The sequence below is a fragment of the Nerophis ophidion genome, linkage group LG27 (assembly GCF_033978795.1).
Source record: "Nerophis ophidion isolate RoL-2023_Sa linkage group LG27, RoL_Noph_v1.0, whole genome shotgun sequence".
NCBI lineage: Eukaryota > Metazoa > Chordata > Actinopteri > Syngnathiformes > Syngnathidae > Nerophis > Nerophis ophidion.
Window position 1 is genome coordinate 27139194 of NC_084637.1, and position 27500 is coordinate 27166693.

Below are 27500 nucleotides of genomic sequence, written 5' to 3' on the forward strand. Positions count from 1 at the left end.
ACAGCAGATGTAAACTGGACAAAGTGCTTAATTGGCGCTGGTGCAGTGTCAGGTAAAGCACCACAAACACAGCCGTATGAATCCCCTTCCTACTCTATACAACCAAATGCAAACGGCAATGCTCTTCAAGGACAAGAGGCAGACAATGCAGCAAAGCGGCGACCACACCATACCGCGCCAAGCTGGCAAAACGTGCCGCTCAAAATAGCCAGCCGTGTCGTCCAGAGCCTGCAGACCGTGATGGATGGTGGATACTGGTGGTCCGCTGGATGCAAACAGACGGCCCATTTGCTGCTATTGTTGGCCTTTGTAAGGGAGGACCATTGAGGACCGACCCTGGCTCTCTGCCTGGGGTCACTGAGGTTTGATGACTTCGTAATAGCCCCCAAAATGGCTATTTAAAGAGCCCATGCAATGTTTTTACACCTCGTCAACCAATACGAAAAACCTTCGTAAAGGAACTTTTTTTTTTTAAATGTTCTTATCCGTGAACATTCTGAAATGTGACATTTTAGGGAATGGCTTCTGTCTGGTTGGGTTTATTTTTGGACTGACCGCTCCACATCAAGACATGTTTTATCCAAAACCACTTGTGTAAGAAAAGTGGGTGAAATGACAAATATGTGTGTGTGTGTGTTCTGGCAATGCTTAGTTAATGGGGACATCGCTCTGTTTACAAAGTCACCTTTAGGGGACATTTGACGGTATGGGGACCAGAAAAACAGGGCCCCTAAAGGTAAACCTTTTTAAATGATAGTCAGATCCATTCTGAAGATGCCTAAATTATTTTTAAGCTTTGTCCCACAAAACATGTTTACTGGTTAGAGTGTAAGGTTTGCTTTAACATTTAAGTGGTGAAACTTCTTATCAATCAATCAAATTTTATTTATATAGCCCTAAATCACAAATGTCTCAAAGGACTGTACAAACCATTAAGACTACGACATCCTCGGAAGAACCAACATAAGGGCAAGGAAAACTCACACCCAGTGGGCAAGGAGAATTCACACCCAGTGACAATGCTGACTATGAGAAACTTTGGAGAGGACCTCAAATGTGGGCAACTCCCCCCCCCACCTCTAGGGGACCGAAAGCAATGGATGTCGAGCGGGTCTAACATGATACTGTGAAAGTTCAATCCATAGTGGCTCCAACGCAGCCGCGAGAGTTCAGTTCAAAGCGGATCCAAGACAGCAGCGAGAGTCCCGTCCACAGGAAACCATCCCAAGCGGAGGCTGATCACCGGCGTAGAGATGTCCCCAACCGATACACAGGCGAGTGGTCCATCCTGGGTCTCGACTCTGGACAGCCAGTACTTCATCCATGGTCATCGGACCGGACCCCCTCCACAAGGGAGGGGGGGACATAGGAGAAAAAGAAAAGAAGCAGCAGATCAACTGGTCTAAAAAGGAGGTCTATTTAAAGACTAGAGTATACAAATGAGTTTTAAGGTGAGACTTAAGAGGACAGCTGTAGTGCTGTATTCTGAGGATCATGTCATATTTAATTATCTTTTAAAAAAAATAGTCCTCAATAGTCACGTTCAAATTTGTGTGAATTATGCAAAAATATTTAAATTTGGTCCCGGCCATATTTACTCTTTTTTTCCCCAGGGTCCCCAGTAAGAATGAACAGCACATTACTTTATCAATCCAGAGATTTAAAAACATGTATGAGCTAACTGGGCAGTGGCCATTTTACCTCATTTTTTTATGCCTCCACAACCTGTAGAAAGGGTGGTCCCCATTCCAAATGATAACCAGTATGTGTGTGTGTGTGTGTGTGTGTGTGTGTGTGTGCGTGTGTGTGTGTGTGTGTGTGTGTGTGTGTGTGTGTGTTCTGGCAATGCTTACTTAATGGGGACATCGCTCTGTTTACAAAGTCATCTTTAGGGGACCTTTGACGGTATGGGGACCAGAAAAACAGGGCCCCTAAAGGTAAACCTTTTTAAATGATAGATCCATTCTGAAGATGCCTAAATTATTTTTAAGCTTTGTCCCACAAAACATGTTTACTGTTTAGTTGGAGTGTAAGGTTTGCTTTAACATTTAAGTGGTGAAACTTCCTATAAGAGGACAACTGTAGTGCTGTATTCTGAGGATCATGTCATATTTAATTAGTTTTTTTTTTTTTTGAATAGTCCTCAATAGTCACGTACAAATTTGTGTGAATTATGCAAAAAATTTTAAATTTGGTCCCGACCATATTTCCTCTTTTTTCCCCAGGGTCTCCAGTAAGACTGAACGGCACATTACTTCATCAATCCAGAGATTTAAAGACATGTATGAGCTAACTGGGCTGTGGCCATTTTACCTCATTTTTGTATGCCTCCATAACCTGTAGAAAGGGTGGTCCCCACAAGTCATGATCAAAAACTAAATGATAGTCAGATCCATTCTGAAGAAGCCTAAATGATTTTTAAGCTTTGGCCAATAAAACATGTTTACTGGTCAGTTAGAGTGTGAGTGATGCTTTAACATTGAAGTGGTGAAATTTCCTATAAGAGGACAGCTTTAGTGCTGTGTAACTCTTTTTTCCCCAGGGTCCCTAGTAAGACTGATCAGCACATTAGTTCATCAATCCAGAGATTTAAAGACGTGTATGAGCTAACTGGGCAGTGGCCATTTTTTACCTCATTTTTTTTGCCTCCACAACCTGTAGAAAGGGTGGTACCCACAAGTCACGAACAAAAACGTATTCCCCATTCCAAATGATAACCTGTGTGTGTGTGTGTGTATATATGTGTGTGTTCTGGCAATGCTTACTTAATGGGGAATTCACTCTGTTTACACACTCACCTTTAGGAGACCTCTCACGGTATGGGGACAAAAAAACAGGTACCCTAAAGGAAAACCTTTTTAAATGATTGTCAAATCCATTGTGAAGATGCCTAAATGATTTTTAAGCTTTGGCCCATAAAACATGTTTCCTGGTTGGTTTGAGTGTGAGGTTTGCTTTAACATTTAAGTGGTGAAACTTCCTATGAGAGGACAGCTTTAGTGCTGTATAACTCTTTTTTTCCCCAGGGTTCCCAGTAAGAATGATTAGCACATTATTTCATCAATCCAGAGATTTAAAGATGTGTAAGAGCTAACTGGGCAGTGGCCATTTTTTACCAAATTTTTTTTGCCTCCACAACCTGTAGAAAGGGTGGTCCCCACAAGTCACGAACAAAAACGTATTCCCCATTCCAAATGATAACCTGTGTGTGTGTGTGTGTGTGTGTGTGTGTGTGTGTGTGTGTGTGTGTGTGTGTGTGTGTGTGTGTGTGTGTGTGTGTGTGTGTATTCTGGCAATGCTTACTTAATGGGGAAATCAGTCTGTTTACACACTCACCTTTAGGAGACCTCTGACGGTATGGGGACAAAAAAAACAGGTCCCCTAAAGGAAAACATTTTTAAATGATCGTCCTATCTATTCTGAAGATGCCTAAATTATTTTTAAGCTTTGGCCCATAAAACATGTTTACTGGTTAGTTTGAGTGTGAGGTTTGCTTTAACATTTAAGTGGTGAAACTTCCAATGAGAGGACAGCTTTAGTGCTATATAACTCTTTTTTTCCCCAGGGTCCCCAGTAAGAATGATTAGCACATTACTTTACCAATCCAGAGATTTAAAGATGTGTAAGAGCTAACTGGGCAGTGGCCATTTTTTACCTCATTTTTTTTGCCTCCACAACCTGTAGAAAGGGTGGTCCCCACAAGTCATGAACAACAACTTGGTGCCCATTCCAAATGATAACCTGTGTGTGTGCGTGCGTGCGTGCGTGGGTGCTTGTGTTCTGCCGCACTCTAGAATATGAGGGGCTGTCAGAGACATTATTCAGAATTACCTCTTACATACACTACTGAAATGCTCTCTCTTAAACAACAGAAATGCTTTCTCTCACACACACTACTGAAACACTCTTCTACACACAACTGAAACACTCTAATACACAGTACTAAAATGCTCTCACATAAACAACTGAAATGTTTTTCTCTCACACACACTATATGAGAGCATTTCAGTAGTGTTTATAAGAGCGTTTCAGTAGTGTGTATTAGAGCGTTTCAGTAGTGTGTGTGAGAGAAAAACATTTCAGTTTATGTGAGAGCATTTCAGTAGTGTATGTAAGAGGTAATTCTGAATAATGTCCCTAACGGCCCCTCATACTGGAACATGCCCTTCTGCAGATTCCACTCTCTGAGTCCACACACAACAAACCCACTGAGTGTGTTCATGTCCACACTCGGTTCCCCTGACGTAGTACGACATGAAACGAAATGCCCTTTGTCCGTTCAGGATGTACAATTAATATTGATTTGGTTCGTCGCCGTCCGCGCAGGGGGGATAAGGGGGCGGGACTAAACTCAACGGAAGGCCAAAAGGGGGCGTGTGCCGTGCAAGATGGATGGAGGGCGGCCTTTCATCAACCCCATTCTCTTAAAATCTGTCCCTGGTCTTTGTCTGCAGTTCATCAGCAGGCTGTCGGTCTTTACAACTGCAATCAGGGTCAGTGAAGACCTGAAGTTGGATTTATGTTTGTGTGTTCGGTTAGAATCATCTGCCGGCCACCAAATGCAAATAGGGAAGATTATAAAACTGTCGTTACTCATTTAAAATTGTATTTTATGTTTCTATTAGAGATGCAGTACCGATATCGGGAGTCTTAAAGCCCCTCTTGGCAGCTGCGGTGCACCAAAGCGGTAGTGTTTTGCCAGAAGAAGACCACATTTCCCTTGAGGACTAGCGCATATAGCGTCATACTAGTGTTGTCCCGATACCAAGATTTTGGTACTGGTACCAAAATGTATTTTGGTACTGGTACCAAAATGTATTTTGGTACTTTTCTAAATAAAGGGGACCACAACAAAAATGTCTTTTATGGGTTTATTTTAACAAAAGATTTTGGGGTACATTAAACATATGTTTTGTATTGCAAGTTTGTCCTTAAATGAAATAGTAAACATACTTGTCTTTTAGTAGTAAGTAAACAAACAAAGGCTCCAAATTAGTCTGCTGACATATGCAGCAACATATTGTGTCATTTATCTACCTATTGTCAAGACTTGGACTATGACTTGGAGATAATTTGTTTTTCCAACGCAAAGGATAATTGGCTTGAGCCAGGCGTGAACATGAGTACATTTTTATTTATATTCTAACCAAACTACAAAAAGGCAAACAAATTGCGCGCACAATGGCGGAGAACAAACCTGACTAATGAAAACAAAAACAGCACAATGGCATGACTAAATATGTAAAAAAACTAAACAACTGTGACATAACAAAACCAAAAACTAACTGTGACATGAGCATGAGGGAAATAGCATGGCTTGGCATGAAGGGGTTGAGGAATACGGAGGTAAAGTTGCCAGACTGACTGCCAGGTAACTGTGGTTCAAATGACAACCATGATCCTCACAAATAGTTGTGAGGGCTGAGGACAGGGGCGTGACATGAGGGCCAGGTGAAAATTAATGAGTTGCTATGGAAACAAAGAAAACAAGGAAGTGCAAACGCAAGAACTGAATGTCCAAAAAACAAAACATAACATGACCAAAACAAAACATGATTTCCTGGGCGTGACACCTAATATTTTGTCAACATTATTAAGGACAAGTGGTAGAAAATTAATTATTAGTTGTTCATTTACTGCTTACTTTCTCCTTTAACATGTTCTATCTACACTTCTGTTAAAATGTAATAATCACTTATTCTTCTGTGCTTTGATACTTTACATTAGTTTTGGATGATACCACAAATTTGGGTATCAATCCGAGACCAAGTCGTTACAGGATCATACATTGGTCATATTGAAAGTCCTCTTGTCTCCAGGGACATATTTCCTGACTTTATAAACATAATATACATGTAAAAAAACAAAAGAAGATTTTGTGATGCTAAAAAATATCCATGTAATCGTAGTAGTATCGACTAGATACGCTCCTGCACTTGGTATCATTACAGTGGATGTTAGGTGTAGATCCACCAATGGCGTTTGTTTATATTGCAATGTCCCGGAAGAGTTGGTTCTGCAGGGAATCATGTGTTTTTCATTGTTGTTTAGTGTGGTTTCACTTATATGGCACATTGTTTATGACAGTGTTGACGTTGTTCATACGGCCACTCTTAGGGCGTTTCAGTGTTATAACTTCACCTTTATCTCTGGTTATTCGAACATGCTCGTCTGCATGACACGACGTCACGACAGGTGGGGGACCGGTCCTTTTTGTAGGCAGTAAAGTACCAAATATGATCCATTAGTATCGTGGTACTATAGTAAAACCGGTATACCATACAACCCTACGTCTTATTGACATTTTTGCTGCAATATTGTCACAAATATTAGGTCTCTGATGGCGATGCTGATGTTAAATAGCAGACACTATCAATAAATGATCTTGGATTGTGCTACCAAACATGACGCTACTGCCAAGAATGTATCGGGGAGGATGCAGGTCCAAAGCAAAGAAAGACCGGCGGCAGATTTGTTTTTGAAGGAAATAGTGTGGAACTATCAAGGCTATTTATTGCTACCTCGCCAACATTAGCATTATTATTTTGGTTTTGAGCATCAAGAGTTCGTTTAGCAAGAACAGAGCCAAGGCAGCATCGACTGAAAATCCTTCCTTGTCTTTGAGTTCACGCCAACGAGTGAACTCTGATTAAAAGACAGTCAATGATGATTCTTGACTGTCTTTTAATCCCGGTTGGCTCCGTTTTCTTTTTTGTGTCTTTTCAGACAAAACTTTTTGTTTCTTTGGTTGTTTTGCAGCTTCTGCTGTGATAGCAATAATTGCACCTAGTCCTTCTTCTTCTCCTTTTTTTCTTCTTTTTTTTCTTCATTTTTTTCTTTTTGTGCTTATTCTTTTTCTTATTCTTTGTTTTCTTCTTCTTCTTTGTATTTTTCTTATTTGTATTTTTCTTGTAATTGTCTGCTTGTTCTTTTTCTTCTTCGTATTTGTTTTCTTATTGTCTGCTTCTTCTTTTTCTTCTATTTTTTCTTTTTGTTATTTGTATTCCTATTCTTTATCCTATTCGTTTTTCACTTTTTCTTCTCCTTGTTTTCTTTTCTTCTTCTTCTTCGTCATTATTTTCTCATTATTATTGTCTGCTTCTTCTTCTTCTTTGTATTTTTCTTCTTCTTTGTATTTTTCTTGTCTGCCTGTTCTTTTTCTTCTTCTTCCTATTTTTCTTCTTTTTGTCTGCTTCTTCTTCTTATACTTATTTTTTGTATTTTCTGCTTCTTCTTTTTTTTCTTTTTCTTTGTTTTTGTTATTCGTATTCTTAATCTTATTTTTTATCCCTGTTCTTTTTCTTCTCCTTTTTTTCTTTTCTTCTTCTTCTTCTTCGTCTCATTTTTCTCATTATTGTCTGCTTCTTCTTCTTCTTTGTATTTTTTTCTTTTTCTTTGTATTTTTCTTATTGTCTGCCTGTTCTTTTTCTTCTTCTTCCTATTTTTTTTCTTTTGTCTGCTTCTTCTTCTTCTACTTATTCTTTGTATTTTCTGCTTCTTCTTTTTTTTTCTTTTTCTTTGTGTTTGTTATTCGTATTATTAATCTTATTATTTATCCCTGTTCTTTTTCTTCTCTTTTTCTTTTCTTCTTCTTCTTCTTCATCTCATTTTTCTCATTATTGTCTGCTTCTTCTTCTTCTTTGTATTTTTCTTATTGTAATATGGAACTTGAATTATTTGACACTTGTTTGTATTGACATGTGTGCTGTTTTATACGGCAATATTGTTCAATTAGGGAAATGTATTACGTGTGTTCTATTGTGTGCTTAGCTGTTGTGTACCTGCTAGCTCCTGGTAGCCTCGCATGTTTACTTTTTTTTAATAAGATTCGACCACAACAGAAGTATAGACCAACCTTGCGTGCTTATTAGAGGACATGGAAAAGTTAACTTGCACAAGTAAACGCGCCGTAATGGGGCTTATATCGTCAATTTTAAAAGCAAGACAATATCATACGATACTTATAATTTTTTTGCTGATATCGGACTGATACCAATGTCGGATCGGGACACCTCTAGTTTGTAAGCACATTACTTCACGGGGCTCAAACCTTACGGACATGCACATGAATGTTGACCCTAATGGCCGCTGATCTCATGACAATGGGAGATTTCCCACTGGGCCTCTTTGTCCCACAGGAGTTTCTCAGTCTCCAGCGTGTCCTCCATCACTCTTAAGACACTCATTATTGCTTCATTTTCAATTAGCGTCCCTCACCGGGTGTCCAAAAAGGGATGTGGCTATTTCCTGGCAAAAAAAAAAAAAGACAGTTAGACCCCAAAGAGGAGGTCAATACAACTCGTACACTGCACACAATCTGCCACTTGACAAAATTGAGATTTTATTTCTAGAAATTTCCCTTGTTTTAGCAGTTACTTACCTTTTTTAGTCAGTGACTTTGTGTCATAATCCTAATTTGAGCATAAATGGAATTATATTTTGTCTATTACAGTTTAAAAATGGATGCTTTATTTATGAATTGCAAGTTGTATAGTGCTGGTTTTCAAAATAAAATACTAATTTCTTACTTAAAATTCCTTCCAATTTCTAGAAATACAAATCTTACTTTAGGATGTTTTATCAAGTAAAAAAAACAAACTGCATTGACAACTAATTTCCAAAATTTGTTGGTATATTTTGTTCCTCAAATCTCGTCTTTTTGTCTAATATTAAATTTTTTTTATGGTATATTATGTATTTTTTATTGTTACATTAAGTAAAAAAAGAGCAGTTGTTATATCTTGTTTTATTATCACATGTCTAGTCTCATTGGCAAGTATGACGTTAAGTTGCAATTACAGTTGCAAGGCCAAGACATTAGATGGCAGTAGTGTACAGTTTATGGTGTGTTTTTGTTCTGTGTTGCACCCTAAAAGTGTTAATACTGTAAGTATTGCACTCATTACGCATCAATCCCGAGGATGCTTCATTTATGAATTGCAAGTTGTATAGTGCTGGTTTTCAAAATAAAATACTAATTTCTAACTTAAAATTCCTGCCAAATTCTAGATATACAAATCTTACATTAGGATGTCTTATCAAGTAAAAAAACAAACTGAATTGACAACTAATTTCACAAATTTGTTGTTATATTTTGTTCCTCAAATCTCGTCTTTTTGTCTTATATTAAATTATTTTTTATGGTAAATTATGTATTTTTTATTGCTACATTAAGTAAAAAAAGAGCAGTTGTTATATCTTGTTTTATTATCACATGTCTAGTCTCATTGGCAAGTATGAGGTTAAGTTGCAATTGCAGTTGCAAGTCCAAGACATGAGATGGCAGTAGTGCACATTTTATGGTGTGTTTTTGTTCTGCGTTGCACCCTAAAATGTGTTAGTACTGTAAGTATTGCACTTATTACACATCAATCCCGAGGATGCTTAATTTATGATTTGCAAGTTGTATAGTGCTTGTTTTCAAAATACAATTCTCATTTCTAACTTAAAATTCCTACCAATTTCTAGATGTACACATCTTACTTTAGGATGTTTTATCAAATAAAAAAACAAACTGCATTGACAAATAATTTCACAATTTTTTTGGGCATATTTTGTTCCTCAAATCTCATCTTTTTGTCTTATATTAAATAATTTTTAATGGTAAATTATGTATTTTTTATTGCTAAATTAAGTAAAAAAAGAGCTGTTATATCTTGTTTTATTATCACACGTAGTCTCATTGGCAAGTATGAGGTTAAGTTGCAATTGCAGTTGCAAGTCCAAGACATTAGATGGCAGTAGTGTACAGTTTATGGTGTGTTTTTGTTCTGCGTTGCACCCTAAAATGTGTTAGTACTGTAAGTATTGCACTTATTACGCATCAATCCCGAGGATGCTTAATTTATGAATTGCAAGTAGTATAGTGCTGGTTTTCAAAATAAAATACTAATTTCCAACTTAAAATACCTGCCAATTTCTAGATATACAAATCTTAATTTAGGAAGTCTTATCAAGTAGCAGAAAAACAGCCCCAAAGCAGGATGTTTCCACCCCCGTGCTTCACAGTAGGTATGGTGTTCTTGGGGTGCAACTCAGTATTCTTCTTCCTCCAAACACGACGAGTTGAGTTGATACCAAAATGGATACATGGATGATACAGCAGAGGATTGGGAGAATGTCATGTGGTCAGATGAAACCAAAATAGAACTTTTTGGTATAAACTCAACTCGTCGTGTTTGGAGGAAGAAGAATACTGAGTTGCATCCCAAGAACACCATACCTACTGTGAAGCGTGGGGGTGGAAACATCATGCTTTGGGGCTGTTTTTCTGCTAAGGGGACAGGACGATTGATCCGTGTTAAGGAAAGAATGAATGGGGCCATGTATCGTGAGATTTTGAGCCAAAACCTCCTTCCATCAGTGAGAGCTTTGAATGGTTGACCAAATACTTATTTTCCACCATCATTTACAAATAAATTGTTTAAAATTCCTACAATGGGAATTCCTGGATTTTTTTTCACATTCTGTCTCTCACAGTTGAAGTGTACCTATGATGAAAATTACAGACCTCTGTCATCATTTTAAGTGGGAGAACTTGCACAACCGGTGGCTGACTAAATACTTTTTTGCCCCACTGTATGTGTAGAACTTATACTTCTTAAACGACTTATTTTTCTACTTCTGCTTCTTCTTGTTCTTCTCTGTCTTCTTCTCTTTCTACTACTACTTCTTCTCTGTCTTCTTCTATGTCATCTTCTTCCTCAACAACTTCTTCTACGGGAGGGCCAAGAATTGCGCCAGGGTGGGCGATCCACACACCTGACATCCATCTCGGAGCTGGTCCCGGCGCACCCTGCCTCGCTGCAGGCCTGCCGGCCACGCTTCCTCACACTGGGCTTCCCTGCTTAGACTTGGAAAAGCGGAAGAAGATGGCTGGATATAAATATATAATTTTTTTATTAATTTGTTTTTTTTTTTGTCTCATTGGGCTTCACGGTGGCAGAGGGGTTAGTGCATCTGCCTCACAATACGAAGGTCCTGCAGTCCTGGGTTCAAATCCAGGCTCGGGATCTTTCTGTGTGGAGTTTGCATGTTCTCCCCGTGAATGCGTGGGTTCCCTCCGGGTACTCCGGCTTCCTCCCACTTCCAAAGACATGCACCTGGGGATAGGTTGATTGGCAACACTAAATTGGCCCTAGTGTGTGAATGTGAGTGTGAATGTTGTCTGTCTATCTGTGTTGGCCCTGCGATGAGGTGGCGACTTGTCCAGGGTGTACCCCGCCTTCCGCCCGATTGTAGCTGAGATAGGCGCCAGCGCCCCCCGCGACCCCGAAAGGGAATAAGCGGTAGAAAATGGATGGATGGATGGATGGGAAAGTCCCATTGAGGTTATAATATATATATACATATATATATATGTATATATATATATATATATATATATATATATATATATATATATATATTTTTTTTTTTTTTGTACAAGGCAGTCCTGTCCCACACATCCACACACAAGTCTGGGAGCCACTTAGGTGGGTGAAGGGTCTTGCCAGAGGCAACGGAAGCTGCATCGAGACCAGGATCCCTCAAGTTCCTGGCTAAGCGCTTTAGCGCCCGAGCCAAGCCGCTCCATGTTGAAACATTTCTTCAAGGAGGCTATTTTAAGGGACTTCAAGCATCTCGTCCAGATGTCATCTATCTGTCAAGCACGCATGACTTCTAGCATGATGCGCTCCATCAAAAGCAGGAGCGGGTGTCAGACGGCATTTATTGGAGCCGCACTGATTTGATTGAGGTCCGATGTGGCGCAGCTGCGTGTGGGAGCAGCAACAGGAGGCCGTGACACATCAAACACAGGCTGATAACTTTAGTTCTACATGTGCACTGCTGACTAAAGTGCGGCCCCGGGGACCATCGGCGGCCTGTAGATAATTACTAATGGCCCCTGGCCCAATCGTTAGCATTGTTATATTAGCATGCTAACTTTTTTGCAGGTATCATGTCCACCTCAGCGTCAAATATGTCGTTACTTGACCATTGTCACTTTAGCATTTTAATGTTAAAGCAATTTTTTAGGTCATATTTTAAAACTTTTTGCATGTTACAGTAGGCATTTTTAACACATTTTTTCAGAATAATGTCTTTTGGAAGTTAGCATTTTAGCATGCTAACTTTTTTGCAGGTACTGTGTCCACCTCAGCGTCAAATATGTCGTTACTTGACCATTGTCACTTTAGCATTTTAATGTTGAAGCAATTTTTTAGGTCATATTTTAAAACTTTTTGCATGTTACATTAGGCATTTTTAACACATTTTTCAGAATGTCTTTTGGAAGTTAGCATTTTAGCATGCTAACTTTTTTGCAGGTACTATGTCCACCTCAGCGTCAAATATGTTGTTACTTGACCAATGTCACTTTAGCATTTTAATGTTGAAGCAATTTTTTAGGTCATATTTTAAAACTTTTTGCATGTTACAGTAGGCATTTTTAACACATTTTTCAGAATAATGTCTTTTGGAAGTTAGCATTTTAGCATGCTAACTTTTTTGCAGGTACTATGTCCACCTCAGCGTCAAATATGTCGTTACTTGACCATTGTCACTTTAGCATTTTAATGTTGAAGCAATTTTTTAGGTCATATTTTAAAACTTTTTGCATGTTACAGTAGGCATTTTTAACACATTTTTCAGAATAATGTCTTTTGGAAGTTAGCATTTTAGCATGCTAACTTTTTTGCAGGTACTGTGTCCACCTCAGCGTCAAATATGTTGTTACTTGACCAATGTCACTTTAGCATTTTAATGTTGAAGCAATTTTTTAGGTCATATTTTAAAACTTTTTGCATGTTACAGTAGGCATTTTTAACACATTTTTCAGAATAATGTCTTTTGGAAGTTAGCATTTTAGCATGCTAACTTTTTTGCAGGTACTGTGTCCACCTCAGCGTCAAATATGTCGTTACTTGACCATTGTCACTTTAGCATTTTAATGTTGAAGCAATTTTTTAGGTCATATTTTAAAACTTTTTGCATGTTACAGTAGGCATTTTTAACACATTTTTCAGAATAATGTCTTTTGGAAGTTAGCATTTTAGCATGCTAACTTTTTTGCAGGTACTATGTCCACCTCAGCGTCAAATATGTTGTTACTTGACCAATGTCACTTTAGCATTTTAATGTTGAAGCAATTTTTTAGGTCATATTTTAAAACTTTTTGCATGTTACAGTAGGCATTTTTAACACATTTTTCAGAATAATGTCTTTTGGAAGTTAGAATTTTAGCATGCTAACTTTTTTGCAGGTACTGTGTCCACCTCAGCGTCAAATATGTCGTTACTTGACCATTGTCACTTTAGCATTTTAATGTTGAAGCAATTTTTTAGGTCATATTTTAAAACTTTTTGCATGTTACAGTAGGCATTTTTAACACATTTTTCAGAATAATGTCTTTTGGAAGTTAGCATTTTAGCATGCTAACTTTTTTGCAGGTACTATGTCCACCTCAGCGTCAAATATGTTGTTACTTGACCAATGTCACTTTAGCATTTTAATGTTGAAGCAATTTTTTAGGTCATATTTTAAAACTTTTTGCATGTTACAGTAGGCATTTTTAACACATTTTTCAGAATAATGTCTTTTGGAAGTTAGAATTTTAGCATGCTAACTTTTTTGCAGGTACTGTGTCCACCTCAGCGTCAAATATGTAGTTACTTGACCATTGTCACTTTAGCATTTTAATGTTGAAGCAATTTTTTAGGTCATATTTTAAAACTTTTTGCATGTCACAGTAGGCATTTTTATGACATTTTTCAGAATAATGTCTTTTGGAAGTTAGCATTTTAGCATGCTAACTTTTTTGCAGGTACTATGTCCACCTCAGCGTCAAATATGTTGTTACTTGACCAATGTCACTTTAGCATTTTAATGTTGAAGCAATTTTTTAGGTCATATTTTAAAACTTTTTGCATGTTACAGTAGGCATTTTTAACACATTTTTCAGAATAATGTCTTTTGGAAGTTAGAATTTTAGCATGCTAACTTTTTTGCAGGTACTGTGTCCACCTCAGCGTCAAATATGTAGTTACTTGACCATTGTCACTTTAGCATTTTAATGTTGAAGCAATTTTTTAGGTCATATTTTAAAACTTTTTGCATGTCACAGTAGGCATTTTTATGACATTTTTCAGAATAATGTCTTTTGGAAGTTAACATTTTAGCATGCTAACTTTTTTGCAGGTACTATGTCCACCTCCGCGTCAAATATGTCGTTACTTGACCAATGTCACTTTAGCATTTTAATGTTGAAGCAATTTTTTAGGTCATATTTTAAAACTTTTTGCATGTTACAGTAGGCATTTTTAACACATTTTTCAGAATAATGTCTTTTGGAAGTTAGCATTTTAGCATGCTAACATTAGCGTTCCAGTTTTTTTCTTTTTTAGCTAAGTTAGCAGATGAACACTTTACAGTGGCATATTTTATCGTTTCACAAATGCTGACTGTAAGCATGCCGTTGTTAGCATGTTAGCATACCAGATTTTTAAGGTCATTTTAATGGTATACACCTATGAGTCACTAGTTTTTCAGAAAAGCATTTTTAACACATTTTTCAGAATAATGTCTTTTGGAAGTTAGCATTTTAGCATGGTAACATTAGCATTCCAGTTTTTTCTTTTTTAGCTAAGTTAGCAGATGAACACTTTACAGTGGCATATTTTATCGTTTCACAAATGCTGACTGTAAGCATGCCGTTGTTAGCATGTTAGCATACCAGATTTTTAAGGTCATTTTAATGGTGTACACCTATGAGTCACTAGTTTTTCAGAAAAGCATTTTCAACACATTTTTCTGAATAATGTATTTTGGAAATTAGCATTTTAGCATGCTAAAATTAGCATTCCAGTTTTTACCTTTTTTAGCTAAGTTAGCAGATGAACACTTTACAGTGGCATATTTTATCGTTTCACAAATGCTGACTGTAAGCATGCCGTTGTTAGCATGTTAGCATACCAGATTTTTACGGTCATTTTAATGGTGTACACCTATGAGTCACTATTTTTTCAGAAAAGCATTTTCTAACATTTTTCTGAATAATGTATTTTGGAAGTTAGCATTTTAGCATGCTAACATTAGCATTCCAGTTTTTTAATTTCTAATTTAGCAGATGAACCCTTTACGGTTGCATATTTTATCCTTTCACTAATGCTAACTGTAAGAATGCTGTTGTTAGCATGTTAGCAGACCAGATTTTTAAGGTCATTTTAATGGTATTCACCTGAGTCACAATTTTTTCAGATGTGCACCTTAGAATAATATATTTTGGAATTTGACACGTTACAGTAAGCATTTTAGCATGTTTTTTTATAGCTAATTTAGCAGCTAAACACGTTACTGTCTGAATAATGTATTTTGGAAATTAGCATTTTAGCATGCTAAAATTAGCATTCCAGTTTTTACCTTTTTTAGCTAAGTTAGCAGATGAACACTTTACAGTGGCATATTTTATCGTTTCACTAATGCTAACTGTCAGCATGCCATTGTTAGCATTGTATTTTTAGCATACTAGCCTTATTTTAATAGTATGCACCTATGAGTCACTATTTTTTCAGATGTGCACCTCAGAAAAGTATATTTTGGAATTTTACACGTTAGTTAGCATTTTAGCATGTTTACATGAGCAATCGTGCTTTAATTTTTTTTAGCTAATTTAGCAGATAAACACTTTACCGTCGCATATTTTATCCTTACACTTATACTAACTAAGCATGCCATTTTAGCATGTTAGCATTGTACTGTTAGCATACCAGATTTTTAAGGACATTTTAACGGTATACACCTATGAGTCATTATTTTTTCAGATGTGCACCTCAGAATAATATATTTTGGAATTTGACACATGTTACAGTTAGCATTTTAGCATGTTTATATGAGCAATCGTGCTTTGATTTTTTTGGGGCTAATTTAGCAGATGAAGACTTTACTGTTGCATATTTTATCTTTTCATTAATACTAACTGTAAGCATGCCGTTGTTAGCATTGTACTGTTAGCATAACAGGTTTTTAAGGTCATTTTATTGGTATACACCTATGAGTCACTATTTTTTCAGGTGTGCACCTCAGAATAATATCTTTTGGAACTCAACACATATTGCAGTTAGCATTTTAGCATGTTTACATTAGCAATATTGTTTTTTTTAGCTTATTTAGCAGATAAACACTTTACTGTTGCATATGTTATCCTTTCACTAATGCTAACTGTAGGCATTTCGCTGTTAGCATGTCAGCATTGTATTTTTCTAGCATATTAGCTTTTTGAGGAAATTTTAACGGTATACACCTATGAGTCACTATTTTATCAGATGTGCACCTCAGAAAAATATATTTTGGAACTTGACACATGTTACAGTTAGCATTTTAGCATGTTTACATGAGCAATCTTGCTTTTATTTTTTTTAGCTAATTCAGCAGATGAACACTTTACAGTTGTATATTTAATTTTTTTGCTAATGTTAACTGTAAGCATGCCATTGTTAGCGTGTTAGCATCGTACTGTTAGCGTACTATCTTTTTAAGGTCATTTTAATGGTATACACCTATGAGTCACTATTTTTTAGATGTGCACCACAGAGTAAAATATTTTTTAACTTAACACATTATCATTTTAGCATGTTTACATGAGCAATATTGCTTTTTTTTCCTTTTAGCTAATTTAGCAGTTATACACTTTTTTTTCATATTTTATTATTTCACTAATGCTAGCTGTAAGCATTCAATTGTTAGCGTGTTAGCATCGTACTGTTAGCATACTATCTTTTTAAGATCATTGTAATAGTATACACCTATGAGTCACATTTTTTTAGATGTGCACCTCAGAGTAAAATATTTTTGATATTTACACGTTAGTTAGCATTTTAGCATGTTTACTTGAGCAATATTGTTTTTTTTTTTCTTTTAGCTAATTTAGCAGATATGCACTTTTTTGTCATATTTTATTATTTCACTAATGCTATCTGCAAGCATTCAATTGTTAGTGTGTTAGCATCGTACTGTTAGCATACTATATTTTTAAGGTCAGTTTAATAGTATACACCTGAGTCACATTTTTTTAGATGTGCACCTCAGAATAAAATATTTTTAATCTTAACACGTTAGTTAGAATTTTAGCAAGTTTACATGAGCAATATTGCTTTTTTTTTGTTTAGCTAATTTAGCAGATATACACTTTTTTGTCATATTTTATTATTTCACTAATGCTATCTGTAAGCATTCAATTGTTAGCATCGTACTGTTAGCATACTATCTTTTTAAGGTCATTTTAATAGTATACACCTGAGTCACTATTTTTTTTATATGTACACCTTAGAATAATATATTTTGGTACTTGACACAAGTTACAGTTAGCATTTTAGCATGTTTACATTAGCTTACTAGCATTTTTTTTTTTTTAGCAAATTGACGTTTCAGTTCAGCTCTACTTCTTCAGCATTCACACTGAATTTCTACCGAGATTACATTTTGTAGCTCATTTCGTTGATCTTTGTCTTATATAAAACTGGTTTGGAATGTGAAAATACCAAATTGGCCCCCGCGTCCTTTTGATTGGTCGTTCCGTGGCCGTCGGTGGAAAAACAAGTTAGGGCGCCCGTGCACTAAGACAAACTTAGTGGAGCCCCGGAAAAGACAGGAAGTGTGTTGTATGAAACATCAGCAAGACCTGGGGACACGGCAGCCCTCTGTGGACTCCTGCGCTCTTACGGGGAATTCATGTTTAATTAGCTTTTTGGCTCGAGCGGCAATGAAGAAAACAATCACTCTTAATTAAAATCCCAGCATGCCGTGGTGCGCTTTCATAGCAATAACGCCACTACACGCATAATGAACATGCATTACATCATCCTTTTTTTCTTTTTCTCACTGGCTTTACATTTACGACGGGAGGAAATGACTCTAATGAGCGTACGACATCTGAAAATGTTTGTCCTTTTATCACAAAATAATTGCGCTTCATTAGTATTTGTTAATTACATTTGGAATACTTCAGCCTTTGTGGAATAATTGTGTGAATTAATTTTCCTGTCCAATTTTTTTTTTTTTTTTTCCCCATGGTATACACCTCAGAGTCAATTGTTACTTCACTGTTAATGCTAACTGTTAGCATTTTAGCATGCTATTTATTTGGTTAATTTTAGCCCTTTCTTTCCGTTGTACACCTCAGTCAATAATTACTTCACACATGCTAACTGTTAGCATTCCAGCATGTTAGCATGCTAGCATTTTAGCTAATTTTAATTTTAGCCCTTTTTTCCCGGTGTACACTTCAGAGTCAATTGTGTTACTTCACACATGCTAACTGTTAGCATTTTAGCATGTTAGCATGCTAGCATTTTAGCTCATTTAAATTTTAGCCCTTTTTTCCGGTGTACACCCCAGTCAATAATTGTTACTTCACACATGCTAACTGTTAGCATTTTAGCATGTTAGCATGCTATTTATTTGGTTAATTTTAGCCCTTTTTTCCGGTGTACACCTCAGTCAATTGTGTTACTTCACACATGCTAACTTTTAGCATGTTAGCATGCTAGCATTTATGCAAATTTTAATTTTAGCCCTTTTTTCCGGTGTACACCTCAGTCAATAATTGTTACTTCACACATGCTGTTACCATTTTAGCATGTTAGCATGCTATTTATTTGGTAAATTTTAGCCCTTTTTTTTCCGGTGTACACCTCAGAGTCAATTGTTACTTTACAAATGTTAACTGTTAGCATTTTAACATTTTAGCATCCTAGCCTTTTAGCTCATTTAAATTTTAGCCATTTTTTCCAGTGGACACCTCAGTCAATAATTGTTACTTCACACATGCTAACTCTTAGCATGTTAGCATGCTATTTATCTGGTTAATTTTAGCCCTTTTTTCCGGTGTATACCTCCAGAGTCAATTGTGTTACTTCACACATGCTAACTATTAGCATTTTAGCATGTTAGCATCCTAGCATTTTAGCTCATTTTAATTTTAGCCCTTTTTTTTCCGGTGTACACCCCAGTCAATAATTGTTACTTCACACATGCTAACTGTTAGCATTTTAGCATGTTAGCATGCTATTTATTTGGTTAATTTTAGCCCTTTTTCCCGGTGTACACCTCAGTCAATTGTGTTACTTCACACATGCTAACTGTTAGAATTTTAGCATGTTAGCATTTTAGCTAATTTTAATTTTAGCCCTTTTTTCCGGTGTACACACCAGTCAATAATTGTTTATTCACACATGCTAACTGTTAGCATTTTAGCATGTTAGGATGCTATTTATTTGGTTAATTTTAGCCCTTTTTTCCGGTGTACACCTCAGTCAATTGTTACCTCACACATGCTAACTGTTAGAATTTTAGCATGTTAGCATTTTAGCTCATTTTAATTTTAGCTCTTTTTTACGGTGTACACCTCAGTCAATAATTGTTACTTCACACATGCTAACTGTTAGAATTTTAGCATGTTAGCATGCTATTTATTTGGTTAATTTTAACCCTTTTTTTCCGGTGTACACCCCAGTCAATAATTGTTACTTCACACATGCTAACTGTTAGCATTTTAGCATGTTAGCATGCTATTTATTTGGTTAAATTTAGCCCTTTTTTCCGGTGTACACCTCAGTCAATTGTGTTACTTCACACATGTTAACTGTTAGAATTTTAGCATGTTAGCATTTTAGCTAATTTTAATTTTAGCCCTTTTTTCCGGTGTACACACCAGTCAATAATTGTTTCTTCACACATGCTAACTGTTAGCATTTTAGCATGCTAAGATGCTATTTATTTGGTTAATTTTAGCCCTTTTTTCCGGTGTACACCTCAGTCAATTGTGTTACTTCACACATGCTAACTGTTAGAATTTTAGCATGTTAGCATTTTAGCTAATTTAAATTTTAGCCCTTTTTTACGGTGTACACCTCAGTCAATAATTGTTACTTCACACATGCTAACTGTTAGCATTTTAGCATGTTAGCATGCTATTAATTTGGTTAATTTTAACCCTTTTTTTCCGGTGTCCATCTCAGAGTCAAAAATTGTTACTTCACGTATGTTAACTCTTGGCATTTTAGCATGCTAACATGCTAGTTATTTGGCTATTTTTAATTTTAGCCCTTTTTTCTGGTGTACACCTCAGAGTCAATAATTGTGTTATTTTATGTGTACTGTATGTTAGCATTTTAGCATGTCAACATGCTAGATATTTAGCTTATTTTAGTTGTAGCCCTTTGTTTTCTGGTACACACCTCAGCGTCAATTGTGTTACTTCACGTATGCTAACTGTTAGCATGTTAACATGCGAGCTTTTTGGCAAATTTTAGCCCTTTTTTTCCTGATGTACACGTCAAAGTCAATAATTATTACTTTACGTATGCTAACTGTTAGCACTTTAGCATGTTAGCTTGCTATCTTTTTAGTTAATTTTAATTTTAGCCCTTTTTTTCCGGTGCACACCTTATAGTTTAGTGTTACTTCACGTATGCTAACTGTTTTTTTGCTTGTTAATATGCTAGCTATTTGGCTGATTTTAATTTTAGCCCTTTTTTTTCTAGTGTACACCTCAGAGTCAATAATTGTGTTATTTAATGTATGTTAACTGTTAGCATGTTAACATGCTAGCTATTTGGCTAATTTTAATTTTAGCCCTTTTTTCCGGTGTACACCTCAGAGTCAATAATTGTGTTACTTCACGCATGCTAACTGTTAGCATTTTAGCATGTTAACATGCTAGCTACTTTTGTTTTGCAGGTGTATGTCTCAAAATATTTTCTACTTCACAACTTTTAGCACCCTCAGTCTTTAGCAAACTTTTCAAGTATATGGCTCAAATATTTTATTTTGTGCATGCTAACTCTTAGTACACTAACTGTAGCATGTTTGCATATTAGCTAATTTTGCAGGTGTATGCCTCAAATATCTCAATATGTCGCGCATGCTAAATGTTAGCATGCTAACCTTAGCATGTTTACATTTTAATACATTTTACAGGACTCAGATATTTTGAATTGTCATGCTTGCTCTTTAGCAAATTTTTCAAGTATATTATCCTCAAAAATGTTATGTCACACATGCTAACTGTTAGCACGCTAACTTTAGCAAGTTTACTTTTTTTTGCATGCGTATGCCTCAAAATATTTTCTACTTCACAACTTTTCGCACCCTCGGTCTTTAGCAAACTTTTCAAGTATATGGCTCAAATATTTTATTTTGCGCATGTTAACTCTTAGGATACTAACTGTAGCATGTTTGCATATTAGCTAATTTTGCAGGTGTATGCCTCAAATATTTCCTTATTTCCCGCATGCTAAATGTTAGCATGGTAACCTTGGCATTTTTACATTTTAGTCAATTTTGCAGGACTCAGGTGTTTTCAATTGTTATGCTTGCGCTTTAGCACATTTTTCAGGTACAATATCCTGAAAAATGTTATGTCACGCATGCTAACTGGTAGCACGTTAACTTTAGAAAGTTTATTTTTGTTTTGCAGGCATATGCCTCAAAATATTTTCTACTTCACAACTTTTAGCACCCTCGGTCTTTAGCAAACTTTTCAAGTATATGGCTCAAATATTTTATTTTGCGCATGCTAACTCTTAGCATACTAACCGTAGCATGTTTGCATATTAGCTAATTTTGCAGGTGTATGCCTCGAATATTTCATTATGTCGCACATGCTAAATGTTAGCATGCTAACCTTAACATGTTTACATTTTAGTCAATTTTACAGGACTCAGATATTTCGAATTGTAATGCTTACTCTTTAGCAAATGTTTCAGGTACAGTGTCCTCAAATATGTTATGTCACGCATGCTAACTTTAGCAAGTTTACTTTTGTTTTGCAGGCGTATGCCTCAAAATTTTTTCTACTTTCCAACTTTTGGCTCTATCTTTAGCAAACTTTTCAAGTATATGGCTCAAATATTTTATTTTGCGCATGCTAACTCTTAGCATACTAACCGTAGCATGTTTGCATATTAACTAATTTTGCAGGCGTATGCCTCAAAATATTTTCTACTTCACAACTTTTAGCACCCTCGGTCCTTAGCAAACTTTTCAAGTATATGGCTCAAATATTTTATTTTGCGCATGCTAACTCTTAGCATACTAACCATAGCATGTTTTCATATTAACTAATTTTGCAGGCGTGTGCCTCAAAATATTTTATACTTCACAACTTTTAGCACCCTCGGTCCTTAGCAAACTTTTCAAGTATATGGCTCAAATATTTTATTTTGTGCATGCTAACTCTTAGCATACTAACCGTAGCATGTTTGCATATTAACTAATTTTGCAGGCGTATGCCTCAAAATACTTTCTACTTCACAACTTTTAGCACCCTTCGGTCTTCAGCAAACTTTTCTAGTATATGGCTCAAATATTTTATTTTGCGCATGCTAACTCTTAGCATACTAACCGTAGCATGTTCGCATATTAACTAATTTTGCAGGTGTATGACTCAAGTATTTTGTTACTTCACAACAGTTAGCATGCTAACTAGTGTTAGCATGCTAGCACTCTAACAAATTTTCCAGGTATGCGCCTCACACATTTTATTTCACAAATGCAAACTGTTAATATCAGCATAATACGTTTTTTTTTTAGGTGTACACTTAAGAGGAAACTATTTTGCTACTTGACACTATCTGGCTTGCGTGCTAACTGTTAGCATTTTGTCTTTTTCCTCTTTCACACGCAATCTCTTCCAGTAACAGTTATGTCATTCGCTTTGTCGTCTTCTTTTAATTGACTTTGAAGCCAAAAAAGGCCAGTTCGGTTTGGAAATTGCCACGGTCAGCTCCGCCATCCTTTCATCCTCCGTTTGATGAAAAAACAAACAAGCCGTCGTCGAAACCGGACGCTAAAAGTAGCTCGGGTGGTAATTGTAAAATTGTAGACTTTTTGTCTTGGCCGTACTTCAAAATAGTAGAGTTCCTTTTTATTTATTTTTTATATATAATGTCAGCGTGGGAGTCTGCAGAACAGAGAGCACAATAACTGCACAGGCGTGTGACCAATGAGACGAGTAAATATTGTGTGTATTTGAGAGGTGCTGAGGCGAAGCAGTAGCCTAAAGATATGCCTCTGAAGACAGACAGACACACACACAAACACACACACACACGCCTCTGAAGACACACACACACAAACACAGACACGTAACACCCATTTTTGTATTTCTGACCTTCTTGAGACCTGTGAAAAATGCCTACCTCTTTAGAACCACCCTTTCTATATATATATATATAAAGATGTGTATTTACAATAATAATATATACATACTATCCAAATATGCAAAAGGTTGTTGTGAAAGTTAGCTTAATATCACAAAAAAAACAACTTAAGAGTTTTGGCAATATTATGATAAAAGTTGTAATTTTACTTAACAGTTGCAATTTTACAAGACAAACTTAAAGGCCTACTGAAACCCACTACTACCGACCAAGCAGTCTTTAAAATGTAATAACGTTTGTCATTTTAAGACCCTCCACCAACATATTCTTGTCTCAAGTGGCCACAAAATAACATGCAATAATCTACATTGGAGGCTGTGAAAGTGCTTGATTTGATATGCGACACAGCCTGCTTTTTAAAGACCTACTGAAACCCACTACTACCGACCACGCTGTCTGATAGTTTATATATCAATGATGAAATATTAACACTGCAACACATGCCAATACGGCCTTTTTAGTTTACTAAATTGCAATTTTAAATTTTGCGCGGAAATATCATGCTAAAACGTCTTGGAATGATGACGCGTGCGCGTGACGTCACGCATTGTAGAGGACGTTTTGTCCCAGCGCCGTTCACAGCTATAAGTCGTCTCTTTTCATCGCATAATTACACAGTATTCTGGACATCTGTGTTGCTGAATCTTTTGTAATTTGTTCAAGGAATAATGGAGACGTCAAAGAAGAAAGCTGTAGGTAGGAAGCGGTGTATTGTGGCCGCCTTTAGCAACACAAACACAGCCGGTGTTTCATTGTTTACATTCCTGAAAGATGACGGTGAAGCTTTACTATGGAACAGAGCGGTCAAGCGAATATGGTTCCTTACCACATGTCAACCGGCAGGTTTCGGTCAGAAAATGGTGGTAATAAGTCGGCTCTTGCCGTAGACATGAGCGGAGAGCTTGCGTCGTTCCTTCTGCGCCTGTCAAAGAAGCAGCTGCGGACTCTCTTGCCTCCTCCCACCGGCCGCCCCCAACCGTCGGATGATTCCACTGTGGAATCGGCTGCCTTCGCCTCGTCGAGAAACGTGGCTTCCCTCGGACCACACCCGTGGCCACACCCCTCCGACTTTTAAGCTGTACAGGAAGGACCATATAATCTCACTAAAACACTAGTAACACAATAAGCAGATAAGGGATTTTCCAGAATTATCCTAGTAAATTTATTTAATAACATCTGAATCGCTCCGCAGTCTGTTTTTTTTTTCTTGTCCTTAACTCTCACTTTCCTCATCCACAAATCTTCCATCCTTGCTCAAATTAATGGGGAAATTGTAGCTTTCTCGGTCTGAATCGCTCTCGCTGCTGGTGGCCATGATTGTAAACAATGTTCAGATGTGAGGAGCTCCACAACCCGTGACGTCACGCGCACATCGTCTGCTACTTCCGGTACAGGCAAGGTTTTTTTATTAGCGACCAAAAGTTGCAAACTTTATCGTGGATGTTCTCTACTAAATCCTTTCAGCAAAAATATGGCAATATCGCGAAATGATCAAGTATGACACATAGAATGGACCTGCTATCCCCGTTTGAATAAGAACATCTCATTTCAGTAGGCCTTTAATGTGTTGGCAATTTTATTAAAAGAGTTATTTCACTCGACAAAAGTCACAATGTTATAAGAAAACCTTAACATTTTGGCAATAACATAATAATTGGAATTTTACTTGGCAAAATGACTTGTTCACCGGTCCTCATATGGATGATACTTTTCCTTGTTGATGTCTCAAGAAGAGTAGACATACAAGAACACACACACACACACACACACACACACACAGTTTAATATGTTGATTTGGGTCCTAATTTGTTCGCCGGTCCTCACATGGACGGTACTTTTCCTTGTTGTCTCAAAAAGCGTAGACATACAAGAACACACACACACACACACACACACACAGTTGAATATGTTGATTTAGGTCCTAACTTGTTCGCCGGTCCTAACATGGACGGTACTTTTCCTTGTTGTCTCAAAAAGGGTAGACATACAAGAACATACACACACACACACACACACACACACACACACACACACACACACACACACACACACAGTTTAATATGTAGCTTTTCCAAATGGGAAGTGAAGCAGAACCCTTACTGTTCTCCCAACAGAAGGCGTGTGTGTGTGTGTGTGTGTGTGTGTGTGTGTGTGTGTGTGTGTGTGTGTGAGACCAGAGTTGACTCCATTATTCAGCCTCTTCATATTCATATTATTGCTGCAGAATGAAAAGCATGTGTGGCCCCTGGAGGACGATGGGAGCAGGCCATGATTATTATTGTTGTTATTGAGCGTTAGCAGCTAGCAACATGGGAAATAACTTGAACCCGTTGCTTCCCCTTTCTGCTTATGTTGCCTTTTTTCTTCTTCTTCCTAAAAATAAATTAAGTCTGCCGTGCTTGAACAAGCAGTCGTTATGAATGCAAGTTATTAATAAACTGTAACCTCACACGCTTTCTCCGGGCCAACTTGTGAGTTTTAATTGCTCCGGAGATGCGTTTATTGGAAATCCGTCATTTTTAATTACGATCTGTGACTAAATATCATGCTTTTTCCTGCTCGAGACAGTAGCTAAGGATTAGCAATGCTAGTTAGCGATCAGCCATATTTGCCAACCCTCCCGGATTTTCCGGGAGACTCCCGAAATTCAGCGCCTCTCCCGAAAACCTCCCAGGACAAATTTTCTCACGAAAATCTCCCCAAATTCAGGCGGAGCTGGAGGCCACGCCCCCTCTAGCTCCATGCGGACCTGAGTGAGGACAGCCTGTTTTCACGTCCGCTTTCCCACAATATGGGTTCGATCGAACCCAGGTTAAGATCCACTGCTCTAACCAGTCTACAAAATGTTATGAATGTTTATGACTAAGGGATCCACGGTTGTTTTGGAGAAAGCTGTTGCAAAACAACAAGACCTTGACACATGAGGGAAACATATAAAAAGCCAGGAGACCAATATTTCATATGATTTGCATGATTTTGCTTGATTCTGAATCCTTCGGAGGATGCTGTCTGTCTGCATTGGCAATTCAATCCAACTTGTACTTTTGAATATGGGTAAATAAAACTTTTGTACTAAAACCAATTTGTTTGCAGTTTAAGCTTTGGGCCAATCCATCACACAAATCATTGTATTCTGTTTTTTTTTACCATTTACTAGGGGTGTAACGGCAGACAAAAATTTCGATTCGGTACGTACCTCGGTTTAGAGGTCACGGTTCGGTTCATTTTCGGTACAGTAAGAAAACAATAAAATATAAATTTTTTGGTTATTTATTTACCAAATTTGTAAACAATGGCTTGATCCTTTTAACATTGGGAACATTATAATAATTCTGCCCACGTTAATCCACATTAAACTGCTTCAAGTTGTTGCTTTGATGAAATAAAATGACAAAACCTTTCTTCTACATATAAAAAGTGCAACATTAAACAGTTTCAAGTCAACTCATCATGCTTAATTTATTACAGCATTTGGGAAGCCTGTAGTTGACTTTTATTATCTACACACACACACACACACACGCACACACACAGCAAAAGCAGCTAACGTAACGCTAAAAGCTTATTAGCCTTCACCTCAACCCAGAACTATGAGAGAGATGAGCTGCAGTTTAGGTTTCTAGAAGGTCAATGGGCTCATAGTGATGTTTTTAATAGTGTTTTTTAGAATTCGGGGAGTGTACTATGTCAGCTGCTCACCTGCTAAACACACATCTGCTCATCTCGACGCCGGAGCACTGACTCCATGCTTTCTGAATACGCACTGCTGATTGGCTGTTACATCGCTTTGAATACACACCGCCGATTGGCTTTGTATGTAACCAATCAGATGGTTGTGTGGGCGGGATAATGCTGGGTGCTCACTGCTCAGACAGAGGCAGAAAGCAGAGCAGCTTGTTAAGACTTTAGATTACAAACTCGTTCGATACACCCTCGTACCGAACCGAAACCCCCGTACCGAAACGGTTCAATACAAATGCACGTACCGTTACACCCCCTACCATTTACACAACGTGCCAACTTCACTGGTATTGGGCTTTGTATTTATGCCAATCCGTCTTACAAAACCATATATCGTGTTCAGTGACGGAGCAGAAAGGGGCTTGGAATAGCTTCAACAAATTGATATTTTCCACGGGTGAAGACAAGGTTCTACAGTGCACTTCTTCCAAGTCAGTCCGCCAAAAAAAAAAACACAGGTCCAACTTATTAAAAAGTCCCGCCCGCACGCTATTTGAAAACATTCTCCTGACTCAGTCCGCCGGACCCCTTTTTCAAAGCGCTTCATTAAACTAATTATCC